The 13430-nt window shown below is 26.7% G+C and overlaps 1 pseudogene; it reads right to left on the bottom strand.

Annotated features, from left to right (window-relative positions):
- Positions 1–4673: 4673 nt before the first annotated feature.
- On the bottom strand, positions 4674–11937 carry LOC131183248 (ribonucleoside-diphosphate reductase small chain C-like; annotated as a pseudogene).
- Between the last annotated feature and the right edge of the window lie 1493 nt (positions 11938–13430).

Raw genomic sequence — 13430 nt, forward strand, 5'->3', positions numbered from 1 at the left:
ATCCTTTATTTTTGTTTACGTGTCTAAAATTATCATCTAATAATAGCTATTGAATGCACTTAAAAAATAATAATTAAAAAAAATCTGTAAAACATGGTAAGAAGAATGGCTTTTAAATGAAAAATCCAATGACGGATGGATCCCATTGAATTTTTAAAAATTTTTTTTGTCTGCAATTAAAATTGTAGCAAAAGAAGAGAGGTGGGTCTAAACTATAATTACCAAAATTCTTAAAAATACTTTATCACCTTCAAAGAACAAACATCATTTGGAGGTCCACAAATCACTATCCCTAAGGCAATTCAAACCACTTTCAATTTTCAAATAATAATAATAATAATAATAATAATAATAATAATAATAATAATAATAATTATTATTATTATTATTAATCTTTAAACTATATTAAAAATTTTACTTATTTGTTAAAAAAAAATTACATAATTACCGAATATATATTTTTATTAAATACAAAATAATTGCTATAATAAATATTTGTTAATAATATTAATAAATATAAAATAATGAATTTAAAATATATATATTTACATAAATAAGTTAAATATTAGATTAACAAATATTTTTCTTAAAAATTTATAAATTGTACATTACATTTATGTATAATTATGTATTGTTAAAATAAATTATGTTAAATCAAATATAAAAATAGCTTTCTTGTATAATTATTTTTCTCGAAAAATGACATTAAAAGAATTTTTCTAATTATTTATTTGATATCGCTATAAGTAAAATAATTTATTTACAAAATTATAGACTGCAACAAAAATTAAGAATTTAGAAAAGCATATTATTTTGTAATTAATTATTTTTATTTTTATATTTAAATAATTATATGTTATTTAAGTTAATAAATAATTATATTATTTTAATTATATAGTTATTTGTAATATATAACTATTTATGATTAAAATATAATTATTTCTAGTATTTTAAATATAATATAGATAATTTCTTATATATAAAATTTAAATGAAGAAACCATTATGTTAATAAAATAAATTTTAAAAGACTTAATTGTTTTAAATTAAAAAGATGGTACGCAAATTAATAACAAATTTGAAAGAAGGGACCATTCTTTTGATGGAATCAAATATCAAACATTAAATATTTCTCATAAAAATACGAAAATTTATTAAAGTTTTTAATTTATATGTTATAAGGACTAATTTATGATTAATTCTAATAAAAAATTATATGAAAAGGGAATGATTTATACTTTTGTCTTCCTCTTATTGCAAAAGGTTTACCTTGAAGGAAAATGAAAAGTAAATTTTTGAAGAATTAAAATGCAACAGAATTATTTTGGATGGTATGTACTAAATGGGAAATAAATCGGTGGCAAAGGAAATGTACACTTGAATTGATTTGGGGACACATCGTGGCGCTCAAGTTTCTCAAATTTCAAAAGTTGTTTGTTCTATGTGAGATTTTGGACTCTCTCTCTCTCTCTTACTTTCCAACCTAAAATTTGTTACTAGTACAAGGTAAAAGCTGGGCTTTTGATAAAAAAAAGTGTAATAAAAAATATAATATATAAAAAAAAATAAGTTTAAAAATAATTATTAAAAAGGAATGAAGACGAAGTGAGTGTGCGACGCTTACTATAATAGCATTTTTAAAGTTCGGACGCCATTCAAAATAGCGTCCACATCAAAAATTTAAAAGGAGAGCTGGACGCTATTTAAAATAGTGTCCAACTTTTCTTGAAATAATAAAAAATTAATTAAAAAAAAGTTTAAAGGTTGGATACTCGTCCAACCTTTTTTTTAATTTTTAATAATTTTATTTTATATTTTAAATAAAATATAAATATTATTTTAATAAATAAAATTATAATATGTAATATTATATATTATAATATTTGTATTATAAATATTATTTTTTAATTTAAAATTAAATTAAAATTTAATAAAATTAAAAATTAAAATTAAAAAATAAATAATCAAAAAAATTTAAGAAAAGTTGGACGCTGCTTAATTAGCGTCCAACTTTTCTTTAAATTTTTAATTATTTTATTTTATATTTTAAATAAATTAAAAATATTATTTTAATAAATAAAATTATAATAATTAATATTATATATTATAATTTAATTATTTTATTTTATATTTTATAACAAAATAAAAAAATAAAAATATTAAAAAATTATAATAAAAATATAAAATAAAATAATTGAAAAAAATTAGACTACAAGTCGCGTTCAATTTTTTTAAAACTTTTTTAATTATTTATTTTCTTTTAATTTTAATTTTTAATTTTTAATTTTAATAAATTTTAATTTAATTTTAAATTAAAAATATAATATTTATAATAAAAATATTATAATATATATTAAATATTATAATTTTATTTATTAAAATAATATTTTTAATTTATTTAAAATATAAAATAAAATAATTAAAAATATTATAATATATAATATTAATTATTATAATTTTATTTATTAAAATAATATTTTTAATTTATTTAAAATATAAAATAAAATAATTAAATTTAAAAAAAAAGTTAGACGCTAGCATCCAACTTTTTTTAAATTTTTTTAATTATTAATTTTTTAATTTTAATTTTTTATTTTATTAAATTTTAATTTAATTTTAAATTAAAAAATAATATTTATAATAAAAATATTATAATATATAATATTATATATTATAATTTTATTTATTAAAATAATATTTATATTTTATTTAAAATATAAAATAAAATTATTAAAAATTAAAAAAAAAGTTAGACCCTACTATAAGTAGCGTCCAACCTTTAAACTTTTTTTAAATTAATTTTTTATTATTTCAAGGAAAGTTAGACGCTATTTTGAATAGCGTCCAGCTCTCCTTTTAAATTTTTGATGCAGACGCCATTTTAAATAGCATCCGGATCTTAAAAACGCTATTATAGTTAGCGTCACATACTCATCTCGTTCAACTCAGTATAATTCACCCCTTTTTGATAATTATTTTTAAACTCACTCTTTTTTTATATTATTGTATTTTTTATTACACCTTTTTTGCCAAAAGCCCGTAAAAGCCTAAGGCATACAATTTTCTCCTTAAAAATGTAATCATTGGCAAATTCAATGTCCTCGTGTTTGATGAAAAATTTAAAATATGAAATTTAAATCTAATAAAATTATAATTTTTTAATTAATAAAAGTCATGAATTTATATATGGACTTATAAATATGAAGAGCATCTTACACTGTTTAAATAATAAAAATGACAACTATAAAGATGATATAATTTTTAATTTTTAATTTATGGAGACGAATTTTATTATCATCTCCTTGGTAAGAAATTCTTGAAGTGTTTACTAAAGAGGAAAGATTTCTTTTAGTGTTTACTAAAATTTATCTCTAAATTTTATAAAAAAAATTAGTAACATCCGCAAATTTATCGACTAACTTCTTTTGATATTACATACATGTATCTCATTCATCTTAAAATTTTTGGATCCCATCATTTCCATTAAAGCTGGACATAATCGTTGCCTTCTAATACTACTTTCTATTCACACCAAAAAAGTGACTTTTTGTGTTTAAGCCCATTATTAATTAAATTAATTTTTTATTAAATTAATTTAATTAATTAAAAGTCTCAGATAAATTAGTGGATAAATCTTGGTGGAGATAAATATCAAAAGAAGTTAGTCGATATGGGTGGTTAGCTAGGAAAGCAATTAAAGAAGGTTATGAGAAGTTAAGAGAGGTTATAGTCTTACAAATAGTGGGAAGATAACTTTCATCAATTGTAGAACATGAAGATGGATCTTTCAGACTCTTCTAGGTACTTGTAAGAAGAATTGTAAATATCAAATAGCTAGCAACATGAAAGCCCCCCACTCAATTAAGGGTGAGCATTCGGTTCAAACCGAATCGAACCGAATTAAATTATAAAAATTGAATTATATATTTTAGAAATTGAACCGAATCGAAATGGATGAAAAATCGTATCAAACCAAACCACTTTATTTCAGTTCGATTCTGTTCAAATTAATCGGTTTTGATTTTTGATTAATTTTTTAATTTAGACTTGATTTTCAAGTTATTTGGTCTAATTTTGACTTTGATTTGAACCTAATAATTATTAATAAATGAAATTAAACAATATATATATATATATATATAAAATTAAATATAATTCATAAATTCTCCATAAAAATAAATCAATTCAAAAATTGATTTGGTTCGATTTGATTCAATTTGAATATATAAAATTACTATTTGATTCTGTTTGGTTTAACTGATTTTTTTCTCTTCAAAATAGAACAGAATCAAAATAACCGAAATTTTTATAATATAAATCGAACCGAACCGATTGAATTTTAAAATCGAACTGATTGAACCGAATTGATTCTATTCAGTTCGATTTTTCAATTTGAGCCGAAATATGCTCACTCCTACACTCAACCAATCAATCAAATCCGACTCTAATAGTCAATCTATCCTTTACTTTTATCAGCATTTAATTTTTCAACTGTCGCATTTAATTTACAAAAGCCTTATATTTACTTTTCAAAGGCATTGTATTCATTGTTCAAGCAATCAAATCAATCCCTTATATTCAATTAATTGTGTAATTGACAAAGCTGCGTACAGTAAAATCAGTTTTCACAATCATTTGATTTCAGAGGTCAAAAATGCAAACTAGGTAATACACTCAATATCTGACATACCAAAAAATATCTGAAACACTTTCTTCTAAAAGAAATTCATCTTTCACTTTCTTCTAAAAGAAATTCATCTTTCTTTCTAGCAAAATTTACTCCATCAATCAAATAGGTTAGCCACATTGTAGATCTTCCCACACCCAAGCAAACCCAACAATCTATCCACCAGAAACTCAATGTATTAGCTCATCAGCTCTCCATTTTTCCCCACCAATGCATAAGGAGGTGCACTATCCCCTTCACATGCTCCTTACTCAACTTCTTCCTCAACAACTTGTATAGCAAGTAAGCAAAATTGCAACGCAAGCCTCTGTCTTGCGAGATCATTCGTTTGAGAATGTTAATCCCATCATTGACTCGCACCTTTTTAGCCAGAATATCACGTAGAAATTAGAGAAAAATTATCCTTTCCACATAGGCAAAAACGATCAACCTCTCTATGAAAATCTTTGGGTCGTCGATCTATCTGACCATCCACTCAAGCTTTTTAGTGACACAAGGGATAGTCTTGATCACATGAAACAAGTGATTTTACTCATTGTAGTCTTTGATATAGGTCTCTAGCAAAAGACTATTTGATATAGTGGATGGTTAATAAGGAAAAACAATCTAACATGAAGAAAAATGTGAGCTTATCTCTGGTTTGAGAAGATGAGAGGGAAAAATTACAATTCTCTGCAGCAATGGTGGTAAGGGATTTTAAATCCCTAGGAGAGAGAAGATGTAGGAGAAAGGAGCTAAGTTTTAGTATTTTTTTTAATTTATCAATGCCATGTCATCATTTTTTTTTTTTACTTTTCAATCGCTCAACTGGATGTTAATTCATGCACATTGCTACCTAGAACAGTAGGGGTTTAATAATACCACAAAATAAAAGTCAGAGTGTGTGATGGGACTAAATAAAGTTTGGGGTTAGACTTCACTAAAAAAAAAAAAAAAGAAGTATTAAAGATAAATTTAGACGATAAATTAAAATTTTATAAAATATTATTGATTGGCAATACAGGATATCATGTGTTAGCTACGTGATAATATTATAAAAGAGAATATCACGTGACATTCTCTTGAAAATATCTTCTTGCAAAATATATATATTAACCTTTTATATTCATTTTTTTTAAATTATAGATTGGAAAACTTTCAAACAAAATAATATTAAAATTATTTAATATTAATATTATTAACCGAGCAACAAAATTCTGTTACATGTGCATCAAATATCATTATTAACTAGTTCACATGAAAGATATAAATTTATTAGCTTTAAGGCAATGATGACGCACTGTTATAAGATAACGAGCTATAGATATCTAAATTAATTAACAAACACTGCAAAAAATAATTAGTTTTGTAATCAATTATTATAATCGATTGAAATCGGTTGCTATTAGCAATCAATTTTATAATTAATTTATAATTTATTTTTTTTAAATAGTTAATTTTTAATTTAGCAATTGATTATTTTTTTTTAAATTGTTAATTTTTAATTTAGTAACTGATTCAAGAATATGTTACTAAATCGATTTTTATCAGTTATTATTAATAATTGATTTATAATTGGTTGCTAATCAATATTAGAAAAATTTTAAATATACTGTTATTTTTGTGACTTGAATTTTGGATATGTTTCATGTACCCGAATTATGACTCGACCCGAAAGTTTAGCATTGCGACCCGATTAGGATAAAAAATAAGATCTGTGGTGGTAGCGGATGGCACAGGCTGAGAGGCCTGGGCCCAAAGCCCACCAATAATCTCTTTGTGGTTGTGGGAGCAACGCTCCCACAGTATGAACTAGTGTAAACATTGTAATATTTTACCATTTGTGATAGAGTTGTGAGATATTTGGGAAACACACTGGGTTAGGGTTTGAGAGTTTTAAATGACTGTATCTTGCTCTTTTTATTATAGTGAAACTTTTTTCTCTTATCTTGCTTATGGATGTAGACATTACGGTTTAACTACGTTAAATTATATATTATTCTTCTTCTCTTTTCTATACTGTGTGATTGTGCGATTTATGAATGTGCCTTAAATTTGCATGCCTGTCATAACATACGATAGAGAATTGATTGCTAAATTAAAAAATTATTTTCATTGACTTCAGAATTAGCAATTGATTTGTAATCGGTTGTAAAAATAGGTTACTATTAATAACCGATTTGCAATCAATCGCTAAAATCAATTATTATTTACAAATAATTCCTTATCGATTGCTAATAGCAATCAATTTTTGCAACTAAATTCAAACCAGTTTCTAAATTTTTCTCCCAAAAATTCCCACCCAAGTTTTTGTTTTCTTTTTTCGGATTTTTAACTAATTTACAAATTAGTTGCTAATGAGAACTGATTTTTACAACCAGTTTTTTCCCCTAAAAATTTCTCCTAATTTTTTTTTCTTTTTTTGATTTGCAATCAATTTGCAAATCGGTTACAAAAAACAACTGATTTTTGAAACCGATAGCAATTGATTTTGCAACCGATTTTTCCCCTAAAAAATTTTCGCCCTTTGTTTTGGTTTTTTTATTTTGATTTGCAATCAATTTGCGAATTAGTTGTTGTTTTGAAACCAATTTTTTCCCCCAAAAACTTTTCGGTGCTTTTTTTTTATTATTATTTTGATTTGTAATTGATTTGCTAATTGGTTACTAATACGAACTGATTTTTGTAACCGATTATGAATCGATTGCAAAATCATCTCTCCCTAAAATTTTCTTCCAATTTTTAAAAGAAATTAGCAATCGATAATCGATTGCTAAAATCGGTTGCTAATTCATTTATATAAACCACTACTCATTTTCTTTCCCACTAATTATTTTCTTTCTCCACTTCTCATTTTTTTTTTCTCTATTAGCAACCGATAATCAATTGCTAAAATAAGTTGCTAATTCATTTATATAAACTACTACTCATTTTCTTTCCCCACTATTTATTTTCTTTCTCCACTTCTCTTTTTTTTTCTCTCTCTTCTCTTTTTTCTCATTTTCTTCGTCATCTTTTTTATTCTTATATATTTTATTTATCTTTTCATTTCTAACATATTTTTTTCATAATTTTTTCTTTCTCATCTATTTTATTTATCTCTTTTTTTCTCATCTATTTTCATTTTTATCTTTTTCTTTATTATATATTTTCTTCTTTATCATCTTTTTCTTTCTTATCTATTTTCTTTTTTATCATTTTTTTCTTTCTCCACTATTTTTTTTATCATCGTTTTCTTTCTCATATTTTTCTTCTTCATCATCTTTTTTTTTTCTCATTTATTTTATTTAATTTATTTTTCTTTGCCATAAAATAAAAATTTTTTGTACAAATATATTTTTTGTTAGTAAATTATTTGTAGTATTAATTTTTAGTAATTCTTTTTGTTATAATATAAAAATGGTAATTTTTTTTAGTAATTTGTCGTGTAAATATCTTTTTTATATTTAATTTTTGTTAATATTTTGTATAATAGTTATTATTAGTAATTTTTTATAATATTTTTATATTAATTTTTAGTACTAATTTTTCATTAATAATTTATTATTTTAGTAATTTTTTAAAAAATTTATTCATTTGAATTTTTTATTTATTATTTGAAAATTTAATTTTTTTATAATTTTTTTTAAATTAGCAACCGACTTTTCAGTTGCTAAATTAGTTGCAAATAGTAATCGATTTATAAAATGGTTGCAAAATTATAAAATTAAAGACACTAAATTTTCTGTAACTATTATGTTTCAGTTGTTATTAGCAACCGATTTTGATTGTTAAAATCAGCTGCTGCTAGCAATCGATAGTTTTGTACCAAAAGTTTTATTTTTTTAAATTTAATTAATTTAATAACTGATTTGATTGTTGCTATTTGCAAGCACTCATTGCAACCGACTGAATCGATTGCTAAATCGATTAACAACCGATTATAATATATTAGCAACTGATTTGGTCAGTTGCTAATCTAATTTTTTTTTTAGTGAACCCTACACAATTTAATGATAGGATCAATTAGAGGATCGACTAGAGAGCTAGGGATGCAATTGCAAATTCTACGATACATATGAAGTATGTGCTTTTTTGCTCATGTAGATGTAGAATTCATTTATTATGATTTATGAAAAAACTCATATTTTTATGAATGTAAGGAATTCTAAAATTAAGTGCTCAAGTACACCTAATAATTTTTTCAAATCTAATTGTGAAATTTCACCCACCAATTCCAAATTTGTCACAAGCGGCCAAAGCCTCTTTCTTTTATTATTCATTCATTATGGCTTGTATTGTTGCATTAACCAACATCAATGTTTTGGAAAATTTTGCCAAGGAATGATTATGGCATTCCTTTGACTCTTTGCATCTTTCTCTATTTTATTTATTCATGTCTTCATTTGCCCAACTTGGTTGGTACTTGATAGGTTACTAGGTTTATGATAGTTCCATAGAATTTTATGAGAAATTGAAGGTCAGAAATTTACGTGTTAAGTGTTTTGAGCTGCTCAATTATTTGTAGTATGTTATTCTTTTCTAAGAATGTGTTTGGTACAAGATTAAACAATTAATGGGGTGTTTGATATATATATTGGGCAGCTATATTAGTAATAAATATTTTCTCTTGTTAATCTTGTATCAAACTATATATATCCAGTTACTCGAGTTTTTAAATAGTTTATGAGTCTGATCATATTTAATGGTTCAGCTATGAGATTCATTTAGTTGGTTCAACTACGGTAAGACCCACTCAATAAAAAACAAAGAATCTTAATTAAAGACAATCAATATTGGTAGAATTATGTTAGCTAATAATATTCATATAATTATATAATTGACTTACCATAACTAACTATTGTTTATATCCTATATAAAGAGATCAGATCATCTATAGAGGTATGTTCTTCTCCCTAATCAATCTGATACACTATTTTCTCATATTAGCTCAGTTCTAACTTGAGCGTCGGAGAGTCTCACTGGGTTCATATCTAGTGGATCTGTGACCCATTTATTTTTTATTTTGCAAGTCCACACCCACATGGAATTTCCATGGACCGCAACAGTGGCACCGTCTGTAGGAATCAGCACAAAAAGTCATGTCTTTTCTTCAATTTTTTTTTTTCACATTTTACATTGAGATTGGTAGAATGGTATCAGATAAGTGGATGGCTTGTAGTTTGTGACAACCCAGCCAATAAAGTTTATCACACTGTTTAAGAATCTTTAAAAATAATTAGAGGTTTGTTCATTATTTCTTATCTATCTTATTTCTTATTTGTCCAAGTGAGATTGAAAAAAATAATTTCTACTTGAACGTTTTAATTTCTTTGTTTTTTGAAGTTTTAAATTTATGAAAAATGTTGATCTTCGAAATATTAAGATGAGGCAATTAGGCGTGCTCCTATTGCTCTCGGTCATCCTTTATATGTAGAGAAGTACCCTACATTGTTAATTTTGGCTCGAGCCATTGATTCATTGATGATGAAAAGGCTATTTTTTGCTCAAAATTACAAAATGGGCGACTGATTAATGGGCTCACATGATTAAGCTAAATTCTACAATATTTTTTTTAGCAGCTAAATTCTACAATATTACCACCTATTGTTGTTTTATTTTTACCTAGAATTATGTAACATGCCACCTTTTTACTGATATTGAATGGCCTTAAAGTTTGGTCAATTTCACAAATTTGTCATCATTATTTATGCCTTATTTTGCGATCATATTTACAAGAATACTGTTAGCTACATGAGATTTTATTGTCATTTACAAAATTTGACACTAACTGATTTGTTACTCAAGAGAAGCTCTTAAATGTGCCATTAGCAATGAGTACTCGAATAATTATTCTGTTTGTCATATATATATATGTGTGTACAAATGCCTATTGGAAAAATGCTTTTAATTTTTTACATAGCCTATCAGGTACACATCATCAAATTTCTTTACTCTTAATTATTTTTATTCTACTTCTAAGTAAATCTTCTATTTGTATTCTCCATGTGCATATATATTTAGGATTTTAAATTGCCTACTGAGCATCAATTGTATGCATGAAGTAATTTTATGTTGTCCACTTGACAATGTTTTAATTATTTTGAGAACTTAATAACTTCACTTTTAATGATTTTTACCATTTCTTTACAAGAGCTTATTTTACTTAAAAAGTTCATATAACTTTATATATGGTTTTTTTTATCCCATTCCGGACATCCAATTTCATTCCCAAAAAAAAAAAAAAAAACCCACTAAATGTGAGAAAAACTTCTTCCTCCAAACTCTCAAGCAATCAGTTTTGGTTAAAAGTTAGAAATGCAAGCCATGCAAGCCTTAATCCTTGATTAAAATTAAATTTATTTTGAAGATTAAATTGCTTAGAATTAATTTCTACAAATTAATATTTAGAATTAATTAAGAGCATTTGTACAATTTTAATTTGATTAAATTATTTAGTCCATATGACTTTCTACTATACATAGCAAATTTCTAAGCATCTAAATTTATCTTAGAATTTATTTCTATAAATATAAATGTCCCAATATTGCCCTTGATCTTATATTTTAAGTTTACTTATCATGCTCCAAGTTTTAGCCTTTAATTAAATTCATCTAATAAATGCACATGCATCAAACTACTGCAACTGAAGTATGACACATCATTTTCATGTCTTCCTTGAATTTGAAGGCGTTTATATTCAGTTAAAAATAAGTGTACATATCTCTTTGACATAAACAATATACATATGATATACTGTACTATTATTAAGAAATGTCAAATAAATTTATAGTGTAACACCCTTAATTTTAAATTTATTATTTTGTGAGTAAATATTAATATTATATTTTATTTTATTTAAATTTTAGGAAATTATTTGAAATTTTTTCGAATTTTAGAAATTGGGTTCGATTTTCCAAAAATATAAAACTTTGTTGATTTTTAAAAATTAATTTAAAGACCAAGTGACAAAATTAAAAATATATTTAGACTCTACGAATTTTTCTGGATTTTCTAGAATTTTTTTCAGAATTTTTGGGCCTCGTTTTCGGTCCTAAGGCAGAGTAAAAATTCAAAATTTTGTATCTTGAATCGGACAGGCCGAATCGAACCAGACCGGATCGGACCGGTCGAATCGAACCGGCCTTTTCTTTTTCTTCTTCTTTCTCCCTCGCGTGCGCCCGACGTCCCTCCTTCCCCTCCCGTTTTCTCTCTCCTCTCACCTCCCCTCGCCGACCAGCCTCCACCCCAGCCTCCCCACCTTGCCGGCGCGTTGCCCCAACCCTTCCCCATCGCCGGCCAGCGCTCCAGGTGGCCAGAAACAATGCGTGAAATCCTCCCTTGCTCGGGCACCGTTTCGGCTTCTCGGCCAAAATTCGGCCAATCCAGCCACCGATCGGACTGGTTCTTGTGTTAAACTTCATCTACACCTCGAGAGCTTTCTATAGATACCAAGAACACCAAAATCCATTGAGCAGTTTGCCCAATTTTTGTCCGAAAAGTTTTAGCCCATTTTAAATTTTTGGGCTAGATTTCTCACAAACCGTGAATCCAACGAGAAAACTGAGAGTACCAGAGCGCTTCACTCGTCGAGAGCTTCGCGGCAATATAAATTTCAAAATTTTTCGACACCATTTTTCGATGGGTCCCGCGAAACTTCGTAGTATTTTTTCGAGCACTAAATGAGTTTAGAAAATTTCATAAAAATTATATACTAACCCTCGTGTTGTGGGCTTTGTGTAGGTACCTTTAATTCGCGAAAATTCAACGGTTGCCCGGGTGTGTAAATTTCCTGCCAGACAGACAGGCTACCGAAAAAGTCTTGAAATTGGGTCGAGATTTTGGCTATCCCACCGTTGTCAAACATCCCGAGCGCGTCCCTGGGGTTGAAATCGGTATAGGTAAATCCGAACCTTGCTTTTTCTTAATTGTCTAATGCTTGAATTGAATTAAAAATCCATAAAATATTCATGGTGGTTCAAAAAATTATGATTCTTTTTGCATTAACTTAGTAATATTGCTAAGGACCGCGGGGCAAAGTTTTAGAATGTTTAGAGCTTATTTGGGTAGTTTTTGCAAAAGGGTCAATTATAAGGACTAAATTGTAATTTTACATATTGTGATTGATGACTATTTGGATGGGCCCAGGAGGGGCTGTGTGATGTGATTGAGTTGTGGATGTACGGTTTGCGCATATAAAAGTACGTTTTAAGCCCTTTTACAAGTTGGGTAAGTCCTAGGTATAAGGAAAACTCTGCTGGATTTTCGGCACGACTTAGGACATCTTTGGTTTTTTCTCAATTTGTATTGAGTAAAATGTATTAAATAATTGTAATAAAATTATCAGGTGAGCTGGGACAGCCTTCCTCCTCCGCCCAGCCGCCACAGTAACTGCGGTTAAGTCTGTGAGTAAAATATTAATTTTAATTGTAATTTTGATATTACTCTATGTTCAAGCATGCTCATACATCACTTATATGTATATATCTATTTAGTTAAACACTAGGCATGTTTTATATTGCATTCTTAATTGATGAATTGCCATGGGTATTGTTTGTGGAAATTTGGAGCAGTGTGTGTACGTTGGTGTGCGTGTGATATGGTACTGGATATGGACAGGACGGGTAGACACGGCTTGAGATCTTCGCTAGGACCCAGTCCTTTGGGGTAGACACAGCTTGAGATCTTCGCTGGGACCCCATATTTAGTTTATTAAGCGAAAGTCCGGCTTGAGATCTTCGCTGGCAGAGGTTGGATTAAGAGGGCTGTATAGGGAATCAGCTCCC

This window comes from Hevea brasiliensis, chromosome 1, assembly GCF_030052815.1.
Source record: "Hevea brasiliensis isolate MT/VB/25A 57/8 chromosome 1, ASM3005281v1, whole genome shotgun sequence".
In the NCBI taxonomy this organism is placed as follows: Eukaryota; Viridiplantae; Streptophyta; class Magnoliopsida; order Malpighiales; family Euphorbiaceae; genus Hevea; species Hevea brasiliensis.